This window comes from Herpailurus yagouaroundi, unplaced genomic scaffold (genome assembly GCF_014898765.1).
Source record: "Herpailurus yagouaroundi ecotype Mexico unplaced genomic scaffold, PumYag 160, whole genome shotgun sequence".
In the NCBI taxonomy this organism is placed as follows: Eukaryota; Metazoa; Chordata; class Mammalia; order Carnivora; family Felidae; genus Herpailurus; species Herpailurus yagouaroundi.
This window is the reverse complement of record NW_024412401.1, coordinates 14,739,759-14,760,401: the sequence shown is the minus strand read 5'-3', so window position 1 is coordinate 14,760,401 and position 20,643 is coordinate 14,739,759. Positions and strand designations below refer to the sequence as shown.

The window sequence follows — 20,643 nt, the reverse complement described above, 5'->3', positions numbered from 1 at the left end:
TTGTTTTGTTTTGTTTTGTTTTGTTTTGTTTTGTTTTGTTTTGTTTTTGTCACAGCAATGTTGGAATTGGGAGAGCAGAAACATGACAACAAATTATTGAGTAGGGAAACTCCAGTACATATGGGGATAGTATGAAAACCCTGCAGTCCTGGATTTTAGGACTTCTGTCCATGCCTGTAGTTTATCTTTTACCTTCCAAGCCTCCCATCCTCTGTGACGCCTGCAACAACCCCTTTCCATGCTTTCATGGGGTTTTAGGGTAGGTGGAGGATTTTTCAGGTACAGCCTCCACCCTGCTCAAGCATGCTTCTAATTAAAACTGTTCTGGTTGCGAGAAGCAGGAGTTTGAAAGGTATCTAATAAGGAATAAAGAGCTTGTTAATGAAGGACCTCCTAAATCTCTGCCTCTTTTCTGCATGTTTGTTCCATTCACTTCCTTATAGACTTGGTGTTTGTTTCCTCATAGTCTCTGCCCCCACCCCTCTCTCCTATTTCAGGTTGTGCTTGGTTTTGGTTTACTGTGGTGATGATGGTCTTGCTTCTTGTTACAGTAGAAATAGGAAACTAACAGACCACCCCTTTCAGAAGTAGGGGCAGTCATTAGAGGTTGTTAATGCCAGCCACCTTCCTCCATAATCTCAGGAATCTCAATGAAATCAAAAGTAGTTTCTTAGGACACCGAGGTGGCTCAGTTGCGCATCTGACTTGATTTCGGCTCAGGTCATAATCTCATGGTTTTGTGGGTTTGAGTCCCATGCCGGGCTCTGCACTGACAGTGTGGAGCCTGCCTGGGATTCTCTCTCTCTCTCTCTCTCTCTCTGTCTCTCTGTCTCTCTCTCTCTCTCTCTCCTCCTCCCCACTTGCATTCTCTCTGCCTCTCTCAAAATAAATAAAGAAACTTAAGAAAAATTTTAAGTAGTTTCTCAGAATTTAGGGACTTCTTGTCTTACATATTCTAGCTTTTTTTTCTGTCTCTGAATAGGCTGAACAATAGCCACTAGGTTCTTCTATTTCGGTAGAAGCTGACTTTGTTTTTGAGAGTAATAATAACAGCTACTTCATGTTTGTGAAGATTAATTTAGATACTACATAAACTTAAAGTGACTTATAACACTGTCTGGCACATAGTAAATGCCAATTATCAGCACACTACCAATAAGAAATGAAATCTTGATAGTGGTTGCTGAGACAAGTGACTAGATTGAATGAAGTCTAAAGGCCGTGTACTTGTAGAACATCTTTCGTACCTCAAATGTTTCCATACATGTCACTCCTTCAGGCTTCACAACAACATGGTAGGATGTATTATCTCCATCTTATAGATGAGCACTGAGAATGTAAATAACTTTACTTGCCCAGAAGTGGGAGTGTCAAAACTAGACTTCAAATGTAGGTCATCTGGCTTAAACAGCAAGCCTCTTTGTAGGTCATTGTGCAGACTCTTTCAGTGCAACAAACCACTAGTCCCTAGAGCACTGCCCACATGCCTAATGCATGACATTTTAAAAGCTGATAATGGATGTAAAAAAGCTGGGAAACACTTGAACATAAAAGCACTGAGTTTGTGAACATCTGTCAGAGATTCACTAAATGGGCATATTGCTATGGAATGAATTGTGTTTCCCTAAAATTCATGTGTTGAAGCCCTATCCCCCATGTGACTGTATTTAGAAATAGGACCTATGAGGAGGAGATAAAGGTTAAATGGGGTCATAAGATTGAGCCCTAACTCGATAGGGCCTGTGTCCTTATAAGAAAAGGAAGAGACACCAGAGTTCTCTTTTTCTTCACCATTGAGGTGAGAAGGCAGCTGACTATGAGCAAGGAAAAGAATCCTTACCAGGAACCAAATAAGCCTGCATCTTGATCTTGGACTTCTCAGTCTTCAGAATTATGAGAAAATAAACTTCTGTTAGTTAAGTCAATCAGTCTGTGGTATCTGGTTATGGCAGACTGACTGGACTAAGACACACTTATCATACTGGCATCTCCTCTCTTCCTCTTGGTACAGTTACTCTGTTTTTTTTTCTTCTTTCGACTTCAGGTATTTCAGTCGGTGTTCCTATAAATATGAAACACTATTTCTCATTTCATATCTAGCACAGCTGCATTCATTCCAACATTTTTTGAGAGTAAAACCTGTGTTGCATGACAGAGATGCAAAATCAGGAAGAATAGATGCCAAGTATTATGGTAGAGCTTCCAGAGTAAAAATGTAGGATGTGTGTATGTGTCTGTGTGTGTGTGTGTCTGTGTGCACACGCATGTATGTGTGTGAGATATATGAGCAAGATGAAGAAGACGAAAGGGTGACTTAAGAGGCAGAATTAACATCAGAGGTTGAACAGAATACAATGTCTGTTTACTTCAGGCTAAGGGCAAAACACAACGCTCTTGGGTGAAGCCAAGGGAAAGAAAGGAACAAGGGCTTAGTGAAGGTAATAGGAAAAAAGGTCCAGAAAGTTGTCTTCTGCCCTTCTAGACAATTTCTTTCCTAGACTAACACCTGATACCTTTTCTGGCTCCTACAAAAGATACTTCTACATCCTGATGCTTCAGATAGTTGACACAACAGAACCAGGGTCCCTCCCCATTTCTGCTGTTTAGCCTTGAAGCTCCATGCATGCACAATGATACTTAGAGAAGCAATGCACACTTGTGGGCACTTAAAGGAGAACAGATAGAAAGGTTCAGCTATGGAACTTTTCTAGGAGCTAATCTTACTTTGCAAATAGCCTATTTACCACTGGAAGGCATCAATGGATTTATTATTCTTTCTTGAACTACAAATTCTTTTGTTCTGGGGAAGGGCATGCACTATCATCAGATTTTCTATGCTTCTTCCCACCCTTAATGCCACTATGTAGGTTGAGTCCACTATCACCTAATGCCAAGTTAACTATTGCTAGTATCCACATTCCAATCATTCTCTCCAACATTACAGATATGATCTTGTGACTCCCTATGTAAAACCCTTCAGTGACTCTCGCTTGTCCTCTGCATCAAGTCCTTTATGTTCAGGGTGTCCTAAAATACCCTTTAAACTTCCACTACCCTCAAATATTTACAGTTCCCAGAAGGTAGCAAGCTCTCCCTTATCATCAGTTACTTTGCATATGCTGTTCTCTCTGCCTTTCCTCACCTGGGTAGCTCTAATATTCAAGTCTTCATTTAGCTATTACCCCATCTCAATTAGCTTGTCTTCATTTCACAGCAGAGGAGGAAATTCCTGTGTTTCCAGAACACCCAGAACTCTCATCACATTGGAGTAGGATTGTCTGTTTATTTCCAGTCACTAGAAGGTGGGTACTGATGGCAGAGACTATTATTGTACATTGTTCATTGTAGTGTTCATTATATTCACCCCAACCGATGTCCTTTCTGTGCCTCGCCTATATGTTAAAACACTCTGCTGGCTGCTTATTTGTTAATTCATTCAAACATTCATTCAGATGTATGTATTTAATACCAGGTATATGTCTGGAACTGTTGAGATCGCTGGGGACTCAGCAGTGAACATAACAGAAAGTAATTCTTGCCCTCATGGAGCTTGCATTGTTACGAGGCTAAGGCAGATAATAACCAAAAGCAGTAATGAAAATATAGAAGATATAGATCAGATAGGGAGTGCTGATAGGTGGAGAGGGGCACAATCTTAAATAAGATGACCAGTAAAGGCCTCACTGAAAAGATGACATTTGAGCAAAGCATATAAGAAAATTAGATTTGTGTTCGGGGGAAAAAAAACAATCCAGACAGAAAGAATTCCAGAGCAAAGTTCATGCTATGATTTCTCTCACTTGGTAAATAAATAAACAAAACAAAGCAGATAACTCATTTTTTACCTCACTCTCCCTTCCAGCTGCCATTTCATCTTTCAGTTCTGGCTTCCATATTGTATAATCTATGTCCTTAACTATATATTACATATATTTATTTATTTGCCTCATGTCTGTCCCCCTAATAAATTGCAAGCCCCATAAAGACAGGGATTTTGTCTATTTTATTCATTGCTACATTATCACGATCTAGAATCAGAATCTAGAATGGTGCCTAGACACAATAGGCAGTTGATCAATAATTTTTGAATGGATAAAATAATGAATAATTTTGAAAGAATCAATAAGTTAGAACCCCTATACTTATTATATGTTATTATTAAATATATTTTCTTCTGTTTCCCCCCCCCCCCCCCGTAAGTCTTCATTTCTAAAAGCTTCATTTTGGCTTCTGGACTACTATATTTCAAGTACAATGAAAATAAATCTTTTCTACAAAAAAAAATTGCCCTTTACTGTCTCTCACCAACTCTACTTATTTTAAAGAATATTCCAATGTTAGCCAAAAAAAATTAGTGTATGGGTAATGGCTGATCTGGTATTTTTTTGTTCTGTGTGCTGCTGCCTCAACTCTATGGAAGAATGAGTTAAATTTTCAAAATATACAAATCAAAAGTGGGGGGCACTTGGGTGCCCCAGTCGGTTAAGCCTCCAACTCTTGATCTCAGCTCAGGTCTTGGTCTCAGGGTCGTGAGTTCAAGCCCTACATTGGGCTGCATGCTGGGCATGTAGACTACTTAAAAAAATAATAATAAGGAAAATGATAGAGCTCTTCATATCCTTTAAGACATGATTACAAAATGTTAGTACATATATGAGTCATAGAAGTTTGTATTTTTTTGTTTTGTTTTGTTTGGACAGGGTATTTTGTTTGCCTGTTAAAAGCTTGAAAGAATTGAACTCATAGATGCAGATATATGGTTCTTATTTATTTATTTATACATTATTTTATATCTTGCATTATATATTAATTTTATTTATTTATTTATTTATTTATTTATTTATTTATTTAATATGAAATTTATTGTTAAATTGGGTTTCTATACAACATCCAGTGCTCATCCCAATAGGTTCCCTCCTCAATGCCCATCACCCACTTTCCCCTCCCTCCCACCCCGCATCAACCCTCAGTTTATTCTCAGTTTTTGAGAGTCTCTTATGGTTTGCCTCTCTCCCTCTCTAACTTTTTTTTTTCTTGTGGTTCATTTTTAAATGGGATAAGGTATGTCTCAAGGATAAGACGTCTGAAGGAATACTGGGTGGCAAAACCACACATGGTTATTCTAATGTCGTTTGTGAGAACATTTCCCACTGTGTGCAGATGGAACTGACAGTTTTGTTTATTTATTTATATTGTCCAAGTGTAGAGCATGTATATTCCTGTTGCTTTACTTTAGTGCAATTTAAGTCCCAGAAATCTTTAGGTCTTGGCTCCAACCATTCATATAATCACTTAAACTGGCTAGAAAAACCACCTCCTTACTCCTATGAAGAACTTTCCAAATGCATAGGGAAGGAGATGACTACTATGCCTAAACTAATTGTTTGCAAACTTGGCTTTCTATTAGAGTCACCTGGGACATTTTTAAATCCATCAGATGCCAATTTGAACAATTTCTGCTTTAGCCATAATGGCATGAGCTACAACAGACTTTTCTCTCACCATAATCAATTAGAAATCATTGACCATCTTTGGTGTTCAGTAGATACCCCAAAAGAGTCACATCCAAGTAGGTAAATAAACTAGCACAGACTAGTAGCAGAAGAAGTAGTAGTAGTTATTCTTAATTTAGACAGGACTTGATAGAATCTAAAAGCCCATTTGTTTTTCCACCAGATAGAAGAACCCAAGTTTAGAATTTGGGAAAGAAAAGAAAGAAAGAAAGAAAGAAAGAAAGAAAGAAAGAAAGAAAGAAAGAAAGAAAGAAAGGAAGGAAGGAAGGAAGGAAGGAAGGAAGGAAGGAAGGAAGGAAGGAAGGAAGGAAGGAAGGAAGGAAGGAAGAAATTGCTAATACCATTGATTAGAGAAAACCCCATTAGATATTTGGGGGGGGTGTCAAATTCTACAGTTCTGGAAAGCAACACTTACTCCATTCTCAAAATAAAATTAAATCCATCTCCTGTGTCCTGCCTCATCTCAATAAATTATAATCACATTCTTTCTTTACTGTCTGCCACAAATGCCCTAAAGTCTTCCTGAGCATCCTTCTAACACCAAATAAAAATAAATCATCTCTCCTTTGAACCACTGTATTTGAATGCCCCATGGCTTCTAAACCTTTGTGAGTGCATGTGAGAGTGTTTTAGTATTGTGAAGTAGCAATTGTTCACAATAATAATTAATTCTTGATCCCTGTAAGATAGTTACTGCTCGAAGCATGTGCACCTTATTTCATTTAATCTTAACAACAAACACATGGGATGAGAACCCTTCTATATCTTTCTTTCTTCACCGAGGAAGCTGAGGTTGAGAGAGCTAGTAAGTAACAAAACCAAGAGTTATACACAAGCAGTCAGGCTCCAGAAAACAAGTTTGTTGGATCCACTATATTGTGAGTACTTGGTTTCTTTTTCTTGTTTAGAAGCTCCTTGTAGACAAAAGCTATGTCTTTTTCATCTCCATATGCTCTGTACTTAGCACAATGTTTGGTTTATAGTTGGTTTGGGGGGGGACGTTTGTTAAATGAATAAATGCATGAAAATTATAAGTATGTTTTGGAAGGTGATGCCTAAAGGGTAAGAGGCATATTATTGATGTGTTTGGTGGTTTTGTGTTTGGTAAATAATAGTTCCATTGAATTGCTTTGATTTTTTTTTTGTTTTAGACTATTCTCTTCATTTTGTTTTCCCATTAGGCTGGGATTGTGAAGAAAAATAAAGTTTTTGACATATAAAATAGATTGTTTTCAGAGCTAGCAAATTTAGTGATCAATTCTAATCATTAAGTATGAAATTCCTTTAGTATACTTAGATTTGGCAAATGGAGAGAGGAAAATAGCTAAAGTCATTGAAAAGAAGCCTTCCTCAGCTTTCTAGAGGAAAAAATGCCAGTTCAAAATGGATAAGGAAGAAATGGAAAACAATTAGAGGTAAAACCACAAGCTTTACAGGCTCAATGATTTTTTTTTTAATTTCATCATTCATTTTATCGCATTTACTTTGCTTTCCCCTACACCTGAAAATGAATGGGGAGCGGCATGGTAATAATGTATTTGGGAATGCAGATTTTTTGGTTAGGCTACTGTATGACTTGAATGAACAAAACTAAGCATCTTCTGTGTAAAACCAGGAATAGTGGAAAGTAGATCCAAGAATTATCTCCCATCCTTTTTGTACTTGACCTTCCTCCACAATCAGACTCCTTAACCCCAAACTTTGGGCCCTGGATATCCCAATACATGTTATAGGGTCTCTGCAATGAAGTTCAACAAAGTAACAAGATTTAGTGTGCCATTAACAAAGAGTTAGTGTGAAAGAGACCAATAAAATACTATTGATTCACTTCTGTTTTGAGCAAATGTTGTACAGTGAACTATAAAAAAACATTGTTCTTTAGAGAGATGGTAAATTTTATGACTGCACTTGTTCTTATTTTAGAAATCTGGGTTTGCACTCAAAGTAGCTTTGTCAAAATTAGAAAAACTAACAATGAAAAATTAAGAGGACTCCATGTCTACTTTCTTGTTCAAGAGATTAACTGGGAAGAAGACTGTCCCAGCCTAAGAGTTGAACAGGGATGAGGTTGGTGCTTCACTGTAGCAGAGTCCAAATGACTCTAGACAAAACTGGACCAAGGAACCTGTGGGTGTCAAACTCAAGCTGAAAGACAAAATTGTTAGTGGAGGAGAAATGGCCAGCAATATTCAATGTGATGAGTGAAAGTCTTCTGTCAATATACTAACAAGAGACAGGGAGCAAAGGACATATGGAACTGGGTCAGGAGAGTTGAGAGAGTTGCTCAAGATTTGGTGCTCATACCTGCAGACAGGATGTCAAGAACTTATCCTGATGGTATGGTGCCTGCTAACCATGTATGTGGGAGTGGACCAGCCACCTCAAAGGCATAAAGCTATCCAGACACTTTGCCTATGTTACCTCCCTGATGGCTTTCCCGATTGCTGGATGTCAAGATGATTTTTTTGTGTGCTCTCAAGACATTTATTTGTCATGCTCCAGTGTAATTCATCATTATTCATCTTTTACCATAGAATGACTTTAGAAACAATTAATCTGGTTCAAAATTACAGCTTCCATACTTTTAAAGCTGTGTATCATTGAGCAAATTACTTTGCATTTGTATTTTCATCTGTAAAACAGAGGTAATAAAAGTTTCCAAATCTCATAACATTTTTAAGGAAAGTTAATGATAAATACATGAGAAATTCTTAGAATTTTCTGGCAAAGAGTAACATGAAAAATTATTTTTTATTAATATACTCATTATTATCATCTTATATTTTACCATAGTGCCTGACACATTGCCAGTGATCTGTAAATATCCAGTGAATACAAATTCACTAGAATTTCATTCATGTGAATGAAATATCATGAATCCTAAGTTTATAAAGCATTTGCAGAGGTCAAAATATATACCTGTAGTTCAAATGAAAATGAACAATTTAGATAGGCACCAGCTACTTCTTTAGAGTTGTCACTTTTGATAACATTTACCTATGATACCACTAGTAGAATAGGGCTTCATTTTTTTTTTTATTGAATTTAAGCAAAGAATAATTCCCAACATTTATAAAGTTTCCTTCCTGATTAATTTGACATTTTTGGCTTAGATAAAAATAGAGGCAGAATCATTTCCTGAACAAATGAAAGCTGAACTCCTTGGTTGCAACTTGATCAATGTTACAAGTCAGGGCCAAAACACATCTTAATTCTGGGCTGTTGTGGACTTTGTTACTTATGCCAAGAAGTCAAATCAGTTGAACAATTGTTAATAGAGTTTTAATACAATCCAGTGAATTGTAAATAGGCAAGTTGGAGCTTGTTTTAGGCAGAAAATTGGGCTGTAGGATTGTGGTGTGTGTGGTAATGATGATTGAATTAGGCAGACTCTGTAGTCCACAAAGGAAAAATAACTATCCACCATGATCTGTACTCTTGATATTGTTGATGGATCTTTGAACATGTATTTTTATTTTTATTTATTTTTGTCTTTAAGAACAAGTAAAAAAGTTATTGAGAGAAGCAACATATGGTACCATCACACATTACTTTTAGGCCTTGTGACTCACTTCTCCCGAATCTTACCATCTGAATTCAAAAGGTTATTTTGAGTGAATTTTAGAATCTTCTGTCCTTTGGAAAAATTTTAACCTTAGCATTATTTCAAATATCTACCCAGCTGGCTCAATTGGTGGAGCATGCAACTCTTGATCTCAGGGTTGTAGGTTCAAGCCTTCCACTGGGTGTATAGATGACTTAAAAAAAAAAGATTATTTCAAATATCTTTATGGTCTATTTAAAAAGGACAGAAAGAGTTTCAATTTACAACTCATTAATTTCAGGTTACAGTAAGTATCTACTAATTTTAACCTCTTAGCCTGATGTTCCCCCTGTAGCTCAAAGTCTGTCCTACCTTTGACTATTGCTCTTTTCTTAACTACCAGTTAGCTCCAGATTATGTGGATGCCTCCTTTTCAATGTCTCTCAAATGTGTGGAATATTTATAATAAACTTATTAAAGTAATCTTTTGCCTCTGGTTTCTCATCCCTCTAATTGGCCATACACATTTTTGCTAGAATTGTTTTCTGAAACATGAATATAAGTGTAACTTCCATCTCTAAAATTTCTGATTTACCTGTGTTGCCTAAAGAATAAAATCTAAACCTCTAAACCTGTTACTTAGAATGTTTCAGCACTTGGCCTTCCACAAGCAACTCCTGACACCTTATCCTCACCGGTGTTGAATCATGCACCAAAAGGTACTCTCCCTGTCATTCTTCACTGTGCCATCCTGTATTTTTTGTTTAGTTAACATGCACCTCTCTAAGCCACATGTAAGCAATAGCTTCTATGGGCAGTTGCTGGGATCCCAGAACCCCACCCAGACTGCCACCATCCAGTCATCTCCAGAGTAGAGAGTAATACATAAGAAGATACAAATAATGCAGAAAAAAAATATAAAATATCTTCCTGAAATGCAGAGTGCAGTGTATAGTAAAGGAATGATTACATTTCATATTAAAATAAGCCATGTAGTAGACTTGTTACTGCTGTTGGATCTCCCTAGTATTCTGTCCTGCAGTGGAAAAAGGCTTACTCCTTGACTAAAGCCATGTAGTTCTGAGAGAATTTCTGTATTACACCATTTCTCTGCCTCAGTAGCTCCAGTTTTTTGATCTGCTGTGTATCTGACCCAAGCCAGGTGAATCAGTCTTTTCCTGTAATTTTTCAACCAGTTTCTGGAATTTAAGATGACTTCCTTTATGCCAAAGGTAGAAGATGTGAGGTAAGGGAGCTAGCAGTTATTTGAGTAAGTGAGCTTTAGAGGTTGAAGCTTTATTAGATTCAAAGAGCAGAGCTGAGGATGAGGGGTTGGCTGTTTTGTTGTGGCATACTTAGAAAATTTAAAAAAAAAGTATATATTTCAGGTATACAAGGTGATGTTTTGATAAACATATAGAGTGAAATTATTGCTCTCAAACTAATTACCATATCACTTCATATAATTATGGTTTCTTTTGCATGTGTGTGTGTGTATACTAAGAACACTTAAGACCAACTCCATGAGCAAGTTTCAACTATTTAATACAGTTGTATTAACTATAATCACCACGTTGTACATTAGATCCCCAAAACTTATTCATGTTGTAGCTTGAAGTTTGTACCCTTTGACAAACATTTACTCCTTTCCCCTACCCTCCCAGCCCCTGGCAACCACCATTTTACTCTTTGCTTTTATAAGCTCAACATTTTTAAATCCCCCATATAAATGAGGTCATGCAGTATTTGTCTTTCTAGATCTGGTTTATTTCATTTAACATAATGTCTACCAAGTTCATCTATGTTGTTGCAAATGGCAAGGTTTCTTTTTTAAAGCTGAATAATATTCCACTGTGTATGTGTATATGTGTGTGTGTCTGTGAATATATATATTATGTTTCTTTATTCACCCACCCATGGGTGGACATTTAGGTTATTTCCATATCTTGGCTGTTATAAATAATGCTGTAATGGATATATGGGTGCAGATATCTCTGCAAGATACTGACTGCTTGTCCTTTAAATATTTGTCCAAAAGTGGTATTGATGAATCATATGGCAGCTCTATTTCTAATTTTTGAGGAGCCTCACCAACACTTGCTCTCTTTTGTCATTTTGATAATAGCCATTCTAACACGTAATAGTGAAACATTTTGAGGAACACTGTTTTATGAAACTTTGGGAAAATTATATGGATACTGTTTTTGGGTAAAGTTTAACTGGAAGGAATGGATTGTTAGTAGTGAATATAATAGAAAATGCAAGTTTTTACAGAGATGTAATGAAATGGTGAAAACTGCCAAAGGTGAAAAGTTCTAAAGTAGCATTTGGTAATAGTCTCCCAGAATCTGCCTATGAGAGGAGATAAATGGTGTCTGAATTCTGCATCCTAGAAAGTTACTCTCTGCTAGCTGGTTGCTATTCTACATGAATCCTTCTCGCTTGATTTGCAATATAAGTGAAGGTGAGAAATTGTAATAATGGACTTCCTTTCTAGTTTTAGGAGGATTACCTGATTTTTGTCTCAGGTTTTTTCATCAGCAAATGAGGCTAATACTATCTTTTGGTTGCTACTGGTGCTGAATGATTTTTAATGAGTTTGTGTTTAAGTACTTTCACTTGCGTGAAAAATCATTAGTTGCACTTAAATGTTGTGTATTTTAATTGGCAAAATAACCTGGATAGCAATATTCAAGTTCCCGGCCAACATATTTTTGCTCTTAATGGTATTCATATCATCATGCATCCAAATGCCTTTTCCCTATACTTTAAGTCTCTTTTACCCCCAAGTGGTGCTGGGGAACTAGGGAACAATAGACTTTCCTTGAGAAATCTTATGGCCCAAAGATATATTTGTACAACTGAAAGCCTATTAGAAATTGCTCTATGTAAATATTATGCATTTATATTGTGATCTTAACCTTGTCTTCCATGTTCTTCAACCTTTGGCTGAACATTGGTCTAGCTATTGATGCAATGGATGAGATTCTGTGAGGCCAGATTTAAGTCCCCTTCTGCAAACACTGGAAAGATCAAAATTGGAAGATGGAATAACATCAAATACTGGTCATGGGTATGAATGTCTAAAATGCTAGGAAGGGAAACAAAGGATAGTATCAAAGAGACTAATAGACTGGGGTATGGAGCCAAAACCAGCAGTCAGTATGGTGCTTGATACTAAGTTCATTCGGTCATCCATTCAGTCTTTCATACAGTAACCATTGTTAGATAGAGCCAGACACTGAAAGTACAATAATGAACAAAATATGAAAACTGTACCCCTATTTATAAACCATCATTAAATATTTGGTAAGTAAATGAATGGGTAGGGAAGAATGAATTAATTCACATTTGTAGAGTATCAAATCATAGATATGAAGAGCAAACAGTAGAAGTAAAGGTGTAACAGAAAAGACAAATTATAAAAAATAAATAAAAGACAAATACTGATTTTTGTCTTTATGGGACAATTTAGCCATGTGAATTGATGAGTAGAACCTGATATAAAGGAACAGAAAAGTAGCAGATAATTAGGATGAAATTTTGTCCAATTACTGAACATTGGTGAGGCAACAAATACGTTAGCACTAGAATTTTTTTTCTCATTCCTTTTATTTTTTAATGTGATAGGTCTACAGGACCATCATCCCCTTTAATGAATGGGCCACTTCACAGAAATCACTGTAAGCCAGAGCCCTCTCTTGAGATACCACACGAGGTGGACACTATTTCTGTTGGACTCCAATAGACTCCAATCAGTGCACTTAATATCCTGACATGCTCAGTTCAGCAGATCTTCCCTGCCTCTTAGAACATTAGACAATGATCCTATTAACCTTAATGTCCTAGAGTAATTAATTTTTTTCACATTTGCTGTAGATTCCCTTTTATAAGGCAGCACATTCCCTGGAAGTTGTTAGGCACTCATAATATGATGTCAGCAATCAAATGAACCAACATCTCCCATTCAATGGGTCTGGGTTCAGAGCTTCCAGTCAGCTCTCTGTTTTGAACGAATATCAGTCACCTTTTCATAGTTAAAAAAAAAATCTCAGTTACCCCACAACTGTAGGTAATAGGCTATCTTACAAGAGAGGACAAAGGAACTGTCTGTGTTCAATTATAGCAGATGTTCTTAGTTACCTGAAACATAGTTGAAATAAATGTTACTGTCTTTATTTAGCTAAGTAATCAGGTAAAGCAGGAAACACGCCATTTGGTTCTTGTTGATCAGACTTCCAAATCCTCCTTGGAAATCCCAGAAAGTTATCATGGAATTTAAAATTTCATGTGTATTTTTTTAGTAATCTTTTTATTCTAATAAAATTTAATATCAGAAAAATGGTTCATATGTCAGTTATCAAAAAAAATAAATCTGCACATATACCAATTAAAACTTATTTGAAACAAAGAATTTATTACTTTTTTTTTTTTTTTAGCTGAGAGGACTTTGACTTTAAAATATGCCATAACATAGTTCCAGAATTTTAATTCTCTGTGCATTTACCTCATTTATAATGCCTGGAAACCTTGTATAGACAACTTTTTTAAAGAATTCATAGAACAAAATTAAATACTTTATTATATATGCCAATTGACAATCTAGGTAGCAAAATAAATGTTTTCAACCATCATTTTGATACATCTGTGAAGCCGTTATCTCCTTAAACCAAGCATGAAAGTGATGGATTCTCTGAGAATTTATTGATTATTCAAGTCTGTCCTCATGTACATGTCCATGCAGCTTCTAATTTAGCTTTGCTTTATTATACTCTTTTCTCCTTGCTCTGACCTTTTTATGTATTGTATACCTTTCTATTATACACACAGACACACACACACACACACACACACACACACACACACACACTTTGGAAGCAAAATGAGCTTCTTCCTTAGCACATACTGTGTGAAGGACAGTTGCTTAGCTGAATACTGACTGCATGGATCCCTCCCCTGTGTAACTTCTCTTCAGGAATTACTGTATACCTATATAGAGAAGCTGTAAGTGGAAATAGCAACTGCAAGGGTAATCTTCTCCTGTGTATGACCTAATGGTCCTTCAGTGCCCGCTGCCATGGCCTTGTCTATTAGACATGCTCTGATGAGCTCTGAGGTACTTTTAATCCAATTTTGAGAGAGAGAAACTGGCAAATGGAAGGAAAGACCCTATGAATGCTAAGAAAGGAAATGGATAGTAGAAGTGAAGCCTGCTTCCCTTGGCCTCCAGACTCCCCCAACAACCTTAAGAAACCCTCCTTTATCTAACCTTCTTTTTTTTAATGTTTTATTTATTTTTTTTTTGAAAGAGAGAGAGGGAGAGGGGAACAGAGGATCCAAAGTGGGCTCTGTGCTGACCGCAGCAAGCCCAATGTGGGGCTCAAGCTCAAGAACTGTGAGACCTGAGCCAAAGTCAGATGCTCAACTGAGCCACGCAGGTGCCCCTATCTAACCATCTTTGAGTATCTTTTCTTTTACCCAAGAACTCTTCATTGGCATAGCAGAGGTTTGTGCTTTTAATATAAAGATCTCTTCTCAAGAAATTCTTGTTGATAAACTTGGCTTGGATATGGGGCACTTCATCAGAGGGTCTTCTATTGACTGCAGAATGTGACAAAATGACTGATTATAAACCCCAGTTTTCAAAAAGAGACACCCGAGTGTCAGGGGTTTGCATGGGTGTGGTCTTTCTGTTCGGGAGATATTCAACCTCAGAAATTTAATTCTTTAATTTGCTCCCAGAATTCTGAGACTGAGGGACTGAATATCCGTAACTAAGCTTACTCTAGAGGAGTAAAGAAGGCCAGTACATTTATCTACAATAAGGATAACTGCCTTCAAAGAGCTTGAGTGTTCATTATCTAGGATGATATCTCGGTCAAGTATGTGGGAAGCCATATGGATAACCAGGAGTTTTGGTGAGCACATGGTCATGTAAAGACAGAGATATGATATCTTCAGACAGTTGTTCAGGGAGTTCATGTGCTAGAAGTAAAGAACACAGACAGAGTTTGGAATCACAGAAGCCTTCATCCAAAACTTCTGTTCCTCTAAGAGATTATTTTAAGCTACCTGATCTTCAGTCTTTTCATCTAAAAATGTAAAAATAACTTCTAAGAAAGAGTTGAACTACTTAAATAAGATAACACATATAAGCAGAGCCCAATGTGAGATTCATAGAAAGTGCCCCTAAGTTGCAATATTAGTTATCATTATCATTATCATTATCATTAGTGTTAAAATGTACCCAAGCAGTCTAAAGGTACATCTTGTTCCATTAAAGAGTTCATTTATTTATTTTTAGCAGGTGGAATGCTCCATCATCTATGTGATGCAGAGACTCTTCTCTGGATATTACTGGCTTAATGCTAATATTATACCTGGCTGATTTTCATTTTCCTAGACTCAATGCAAATTAGCAATCCATTTCCTTTATGATGTCACAGAAAATTATGCTAATGATATTTTGATTTACCAAAGATTCCCCAGACATCTTATTTTCACTAAGAGCAGTTGAGTCTCTGACTTTCATTCGCAAAATGGGAATTAAAATGCCTGTGTGATAAGATAGATGTGAGTATTTTGTGACTGAATGAGAGAATATATTTTTAAAATGCCTAGCACATTGCCTGATGAGTAGTTATTCTTTAACAATGCTAATTGAAGCTACGGCATATTTAAAAACCATACCTGGGAGTGGTTGCTGTCACTGAATTATATCGACTACTGTTGGTTTCTATTAAAGGGAGTAGCATCTTTTGGCCTGTTCTCAGTTTATGGAGAATATTCTATATTGTGAAGCCACCATGTCTGAAACTGTCTCTTCAATGTATATTTAAGAAGTACATAAGAGGAAAAGGGAATAAGTCCCAAAACTTCTTAGAAACTTGTTGCAATAGAGATGTTTTTTTTCTATTTTTAGTGAATAATTACAAATAAGAGATTCCAATCAGTAGTGGTTAGTCATCTAGCTAAACTACCTTATGCCCTCTATTTCCACAAATCCAGACTCTATTTTTGTCTTATAATTGTAAGCAGTTGTATACATCTCCATGTGATTTAATATTCTACCATTTCAGTAGAGCATATTTTTAAAAATTTGATTTCTACAAACATATATTGGACATATTCTATGTCAAGCAGGGTAGCAAAGACCTACCTGACCTACAAAGACCACTCTGACAATTGTATAAAAAGAAGGAGGTTATAAAAAGTGGATGTGAGGAAATAGGACTTTTTAGGATTGTGTGCGAAGAAAAAGTTAAAGTTTCGTTAAGAACATAGGGACCTCTCTTGTGGGCATAACTTTTCATGACTGATCCTTTGATTTAGCATGTGGCTTCTCAGAGACCTTGTTTTCCATTACTTGTAGATTCCTGGCTATGATCTCTGCTGTTAAATTTGTGGGAAATCTAAGCATAGAGAAATTGAATTCTTAGAGTAAATTTATTATATTATAAAGGTAAACTTGTTTCCCCAAAGCTGGAAACCATTACCTGTCAATGGTTTACATATTTTTTTTATCTTTAATGAATTTTAATGCTCTCAGATAGAATATCTACAAATAAATAAACTACCAATAAATAAAGTACCAATAATGAGAATTTCTGACTGGAATTCACAGGGGAGAATTAAAATCCAATAAGCAGTTGCCATATATTGATATTTTTTGCTTCTGCATTTTAATAGTTTAGGGATTTAGTGATTGAAATATAAAGCAAATTATTTCTAAAACTTCTAAAAGTAAGAAATGAAAAAAGTTCAGTTGGCTGTTGTTAGTTTGTTTCTTCAATTTGCTTCATTTGAGAAAAACTCTTTCGTTTAAACCCAATATTGTGTTCTTCCTTATAATCCAATATTAGGGCATTATTAGGATGAGATTCTTATCTCTGTAAATGTAATTGGAACACATATTGAAAGTCCATAGGTGTTTGAAAAAGGAATGCTGCAAAATGGAAATTCATGAACTTTGATGATAAATTGAACAGTATCATTCATTAGAACACAAAGACTTTCTCTTCATTATGGAAACACAGGGATTTGATACAGGTAGAAGGTAATTTTGATGCCCAGAAATACGGTACATGGTGAATATAGCCTCATTTCTTCCATAACAGGAAAATAATATACAATCTGTACTGTGTCTCTATAAATAAAAACCCACTCACAGGTATGTGTCCAAACAGACCAAACAATACAGAAATGGAAAGACCGTATTTTTTTCCTGGATTTTTTTTACCTCTGGATCAGCATGTGCTCATATTTGATTTGTAGCCTTTACAAATTGAAATTTGGCCCCACAGGGAAGAGAGTGAGCTTTAGTTTGAGTAGACAAACTGTCTTAGTAGTCTGGCCCAAAGTCTGAGTTTTTCTTTATAAGTGAAGAAATATCACAAGTAAATAAATTGTTATGGTAATAAATGGGCTCTACAGTCATGTTTTAGATGGAAATTTGGATTTTGCCATCCAACTCCCATATGCACCTCTTCCTTCCCTGTACCCCCCCAAAAAATAGTGTATCTTCAAACAGAAGCACTTAACTGTACAGTGATGTTTGTCATAGCACTAAAAATAAAATGGAGTAATGGAAGCACTTTCAAGTCTTGATTCTCCATTACTAATTGTGGATCTTTTTTCCTTTCTAAATATTACTATTGTCATCTTTAAGTACAAATAATCTGAGCACTAAATGAACGTGTATGTGAAAGTACTTGGTAGACCCCCATTCATGAAGCTGAGATAAGCCTAGCTTGTGTCAATCATACTTGCTTTCTTCAGTGTGAATTCCTTACGTATACTCTCCATTATTGGTGTTGTTGTGGTTGTTGTTGTTGTTGTTTGTCCTTGCCTCCCCAGGATATAGGTAATGCCAAATAACATAGCTCCAGTATAAAGGAATAGAGGAATATTTTATTCGTACTTCAGTATTTTAATCACAAATACATTATTTTTATAACTTTATTAATATTGAGCATTGCCAGTTATTTACCTTTTTTCCTCATTGATATTTAGGCATTTTATATATTATGGATATTAGTCTATTGGCTTCTAATTATTTTTAAGCTACATTTTTTCAGTCATTAACAATTTAAGGTAAACTAATAGATGGTTTTGACTTTTATTATTTAAATCTATCAGTGTTTTTATGACTCTAAGATTTTGTCATAATCCAAGCATTTCCTACCTCCAAGTTACATCCACTTACATTTTTTCCTAGTACTCTTGTATTTTTATTTTTGTGTTTAAACATTTGATCCACTATGGAATTTGAATAAGGAATAAAGTGAAGTACTACCTTTACTAGTTTCAAATAGCTTCCAGTTGTCCTAGTGACATTTACTTGAGAGCTATTTTCCTACTACTTTAAAATGTATTTTTAAACACATTAAATTCCCGTATATACTTGGATTTATTTTGGAGTCCCCTCTTAAGTTGAGGACTAAACATTGATCAATCTCTTGTTTGACGAGTACCATAATCTACTAATATAGATCTTATCTTTGGTAGAGCTAATAAACCTTCATTATACTTAAGATTTTTCTGTACATTATTATGTATTCGTCTTCTAAATAAATTCTTTAGTTTTGTTGGTATTTTTATGGGAAGGAAGCATCTCATTTCTACATTAATGTAGGAAACATTGATATCTTTACAACTTTGAATCATCTACTCCAAGGACAAAATATGTCTCTCTATTCAGTTCTTCATTAGTTTATAATTTCTACAACCTCTACATTTCTTAAGTTCATTCTCAAGAATTTTTATGGTCTTATTGCCATAGTAAGTAGGGTTGTTTTCATTAAATTTTCTTACATATCATTTTTTACAATGTAAAAAAAAATCTAAGTTCTGTTAAAATCAAATTTATTTTGGGGCGCCTGGGTGGCGCAGTCGGTTAAGCGTCCGACTTCAACCAGGTCACGATCTCACGGTCCGTGAGTTCGAGCCCCGCGTCAGGCTCTGGGCTGATGGCTCAGAGCCTGGAGCCTGTTTCCGATTCTGTGTCTCCCTCTCTCTCTGCCCCTCGCCCGTTCATGCTCTGTCTCTCTCTGTCCCAAAAATAAATAAACGTTGAAAAAAAAAATCAAATTTATTTTATTGTTTTAGATTTTCTAGTTGTAATAATCATATCATCTTTAAATGATTACAACATTTTATTTAATCTTAATAATACTATTGTCTGGGTATATTTGTTAGCATATCCAGAGTAATGTTAAACATCACTGGTGATAAAAGAGAGGCTTAAGTTCTCTTGATTTTATTAGCATTGCTTCTAGAATATCACTTTTAAATCTAAACATTGTATTGACCTTTGATATTTTATATATATAGTGTATATGTAGCTGTATGTTTTCCTGTATAAATATAAGTTCATATTTAGTTAATTATTTTATAATCTTCATTTATTAAAGATTTTTATGAGGAAAGAATGTTGAATGTCATCAAATGTCTCTTAAGCATCTTTTAAAGGAATCATATGATCTCTCTCTCTATGGATCTCCAATAGTCAGTTACAGTTATTGGTATCCTAATACTTAAATATCTTTGCTTTTCAAGAATAATCCCAACTTGGTCATAATTAATTATTTTCATAGTATACTGCTAAATTTTATTTAAGTTTTTTTTTTTTTCCATTGGTCATAGTAAGTGAAATTAGTGTATAGTTATCTCATTTGAGTGTGTTGGATTTCTCAGGGTTTGGTCTAAGTGTTTCTCTGCCTTTGTAAATAACAAACCTGCCTTTATTATTTTATGAAATACCCTAAGTATTATAAGAATTATGTGTTCCTTTTAAGGATAAAACAATTTAATGTTACAACTAAGTTTGACACTACTTCAGGAAGTAACTTTTGGCAACATTCTTAATATCTTCAAGATTGTTGACCTGTTAAGGGTTTTTATCTCTTCTCATGTCAATTTTGGTAGTTTATGTTTTCCTAGAAAATCAATCATTTTATCTAGGCTTTGAAACATTTAATTTTCTTTATAGTTCAGATTCTTTCCCCTTTCTCAAACTATGATCAGTATTTTGTACTTTCTTAGTGTTTCTAGATTAGACTAGCTAGCGGTTATTTATTTTATTAGTTTCTTTTAAAGTACAAACCATAGCAGTGCCTGGATGGTTCAGTCACCTAAGTGTCCAACTCTTGATTTTCGCTCAAATCATGATCTCATGGTTCATGAGTTCGTTTCCCATGTCAGGCTCTGAGCTGACAGTGCAGAGCCTGCTTGGGATTCTCTCTCCTCTCTCTGTGCCCTTCCACTGCTCTCTCACTCTAAATAAATAAACAACTTAAGAAAACAAACTATAGATTTTATCCCTCTAACTTATTAATTTTTGCTTTTGATTTTTACTTTTTCTTTCTTTTCTATCAAATCTTCAGTATAGAGCTTCTCTTATCTTATACCTGACAATGGGTGAAAAGCAATGTGAAGTCCTAGGAGTCTTGTTGCTTTAGTAGCATTGCTATTTTCTTTTAATATAATTTATTGTCAAATTAGCTAACATAGAGTGTATAAAGTGTGCTCTTGGTTTCATGGGTAGATTCCTGTGATTCACTTACGTACAACACCCAGTGCTCACCC

The 20,643-nt window shown here is 35.5% G+C and overlaps 1 protein-coding gene across 3 annotated transcripts in view; it reads left to right on the top strand.

The window, feature by feature from the left end:
- LINGO2 (leucine rich repeat and Ig domain containing 2) overlaps positions 1 to 20,643 on the top strand; it is a 508,494-nt gene that overhangs the window by 306,235 nt on the left and 181,616 nt on the right. For 2 of the 3 annotated variants that reach the window (XM_040481442.1, XM_040481439.1), the window contains one exon: positions 3,215 to 3,302. The exons of the other annotated variant lie outside the window; for it this stretch is intronic. The gene's annotated coding sequence lies outside the window, so the exon portion shown is untranslated. The remainder of the gene's footprint in view (positions 1 to 3,214; positions 3,303 to 20,643) is intronic. 3 annotated transcript variants of the gene reach the window in all.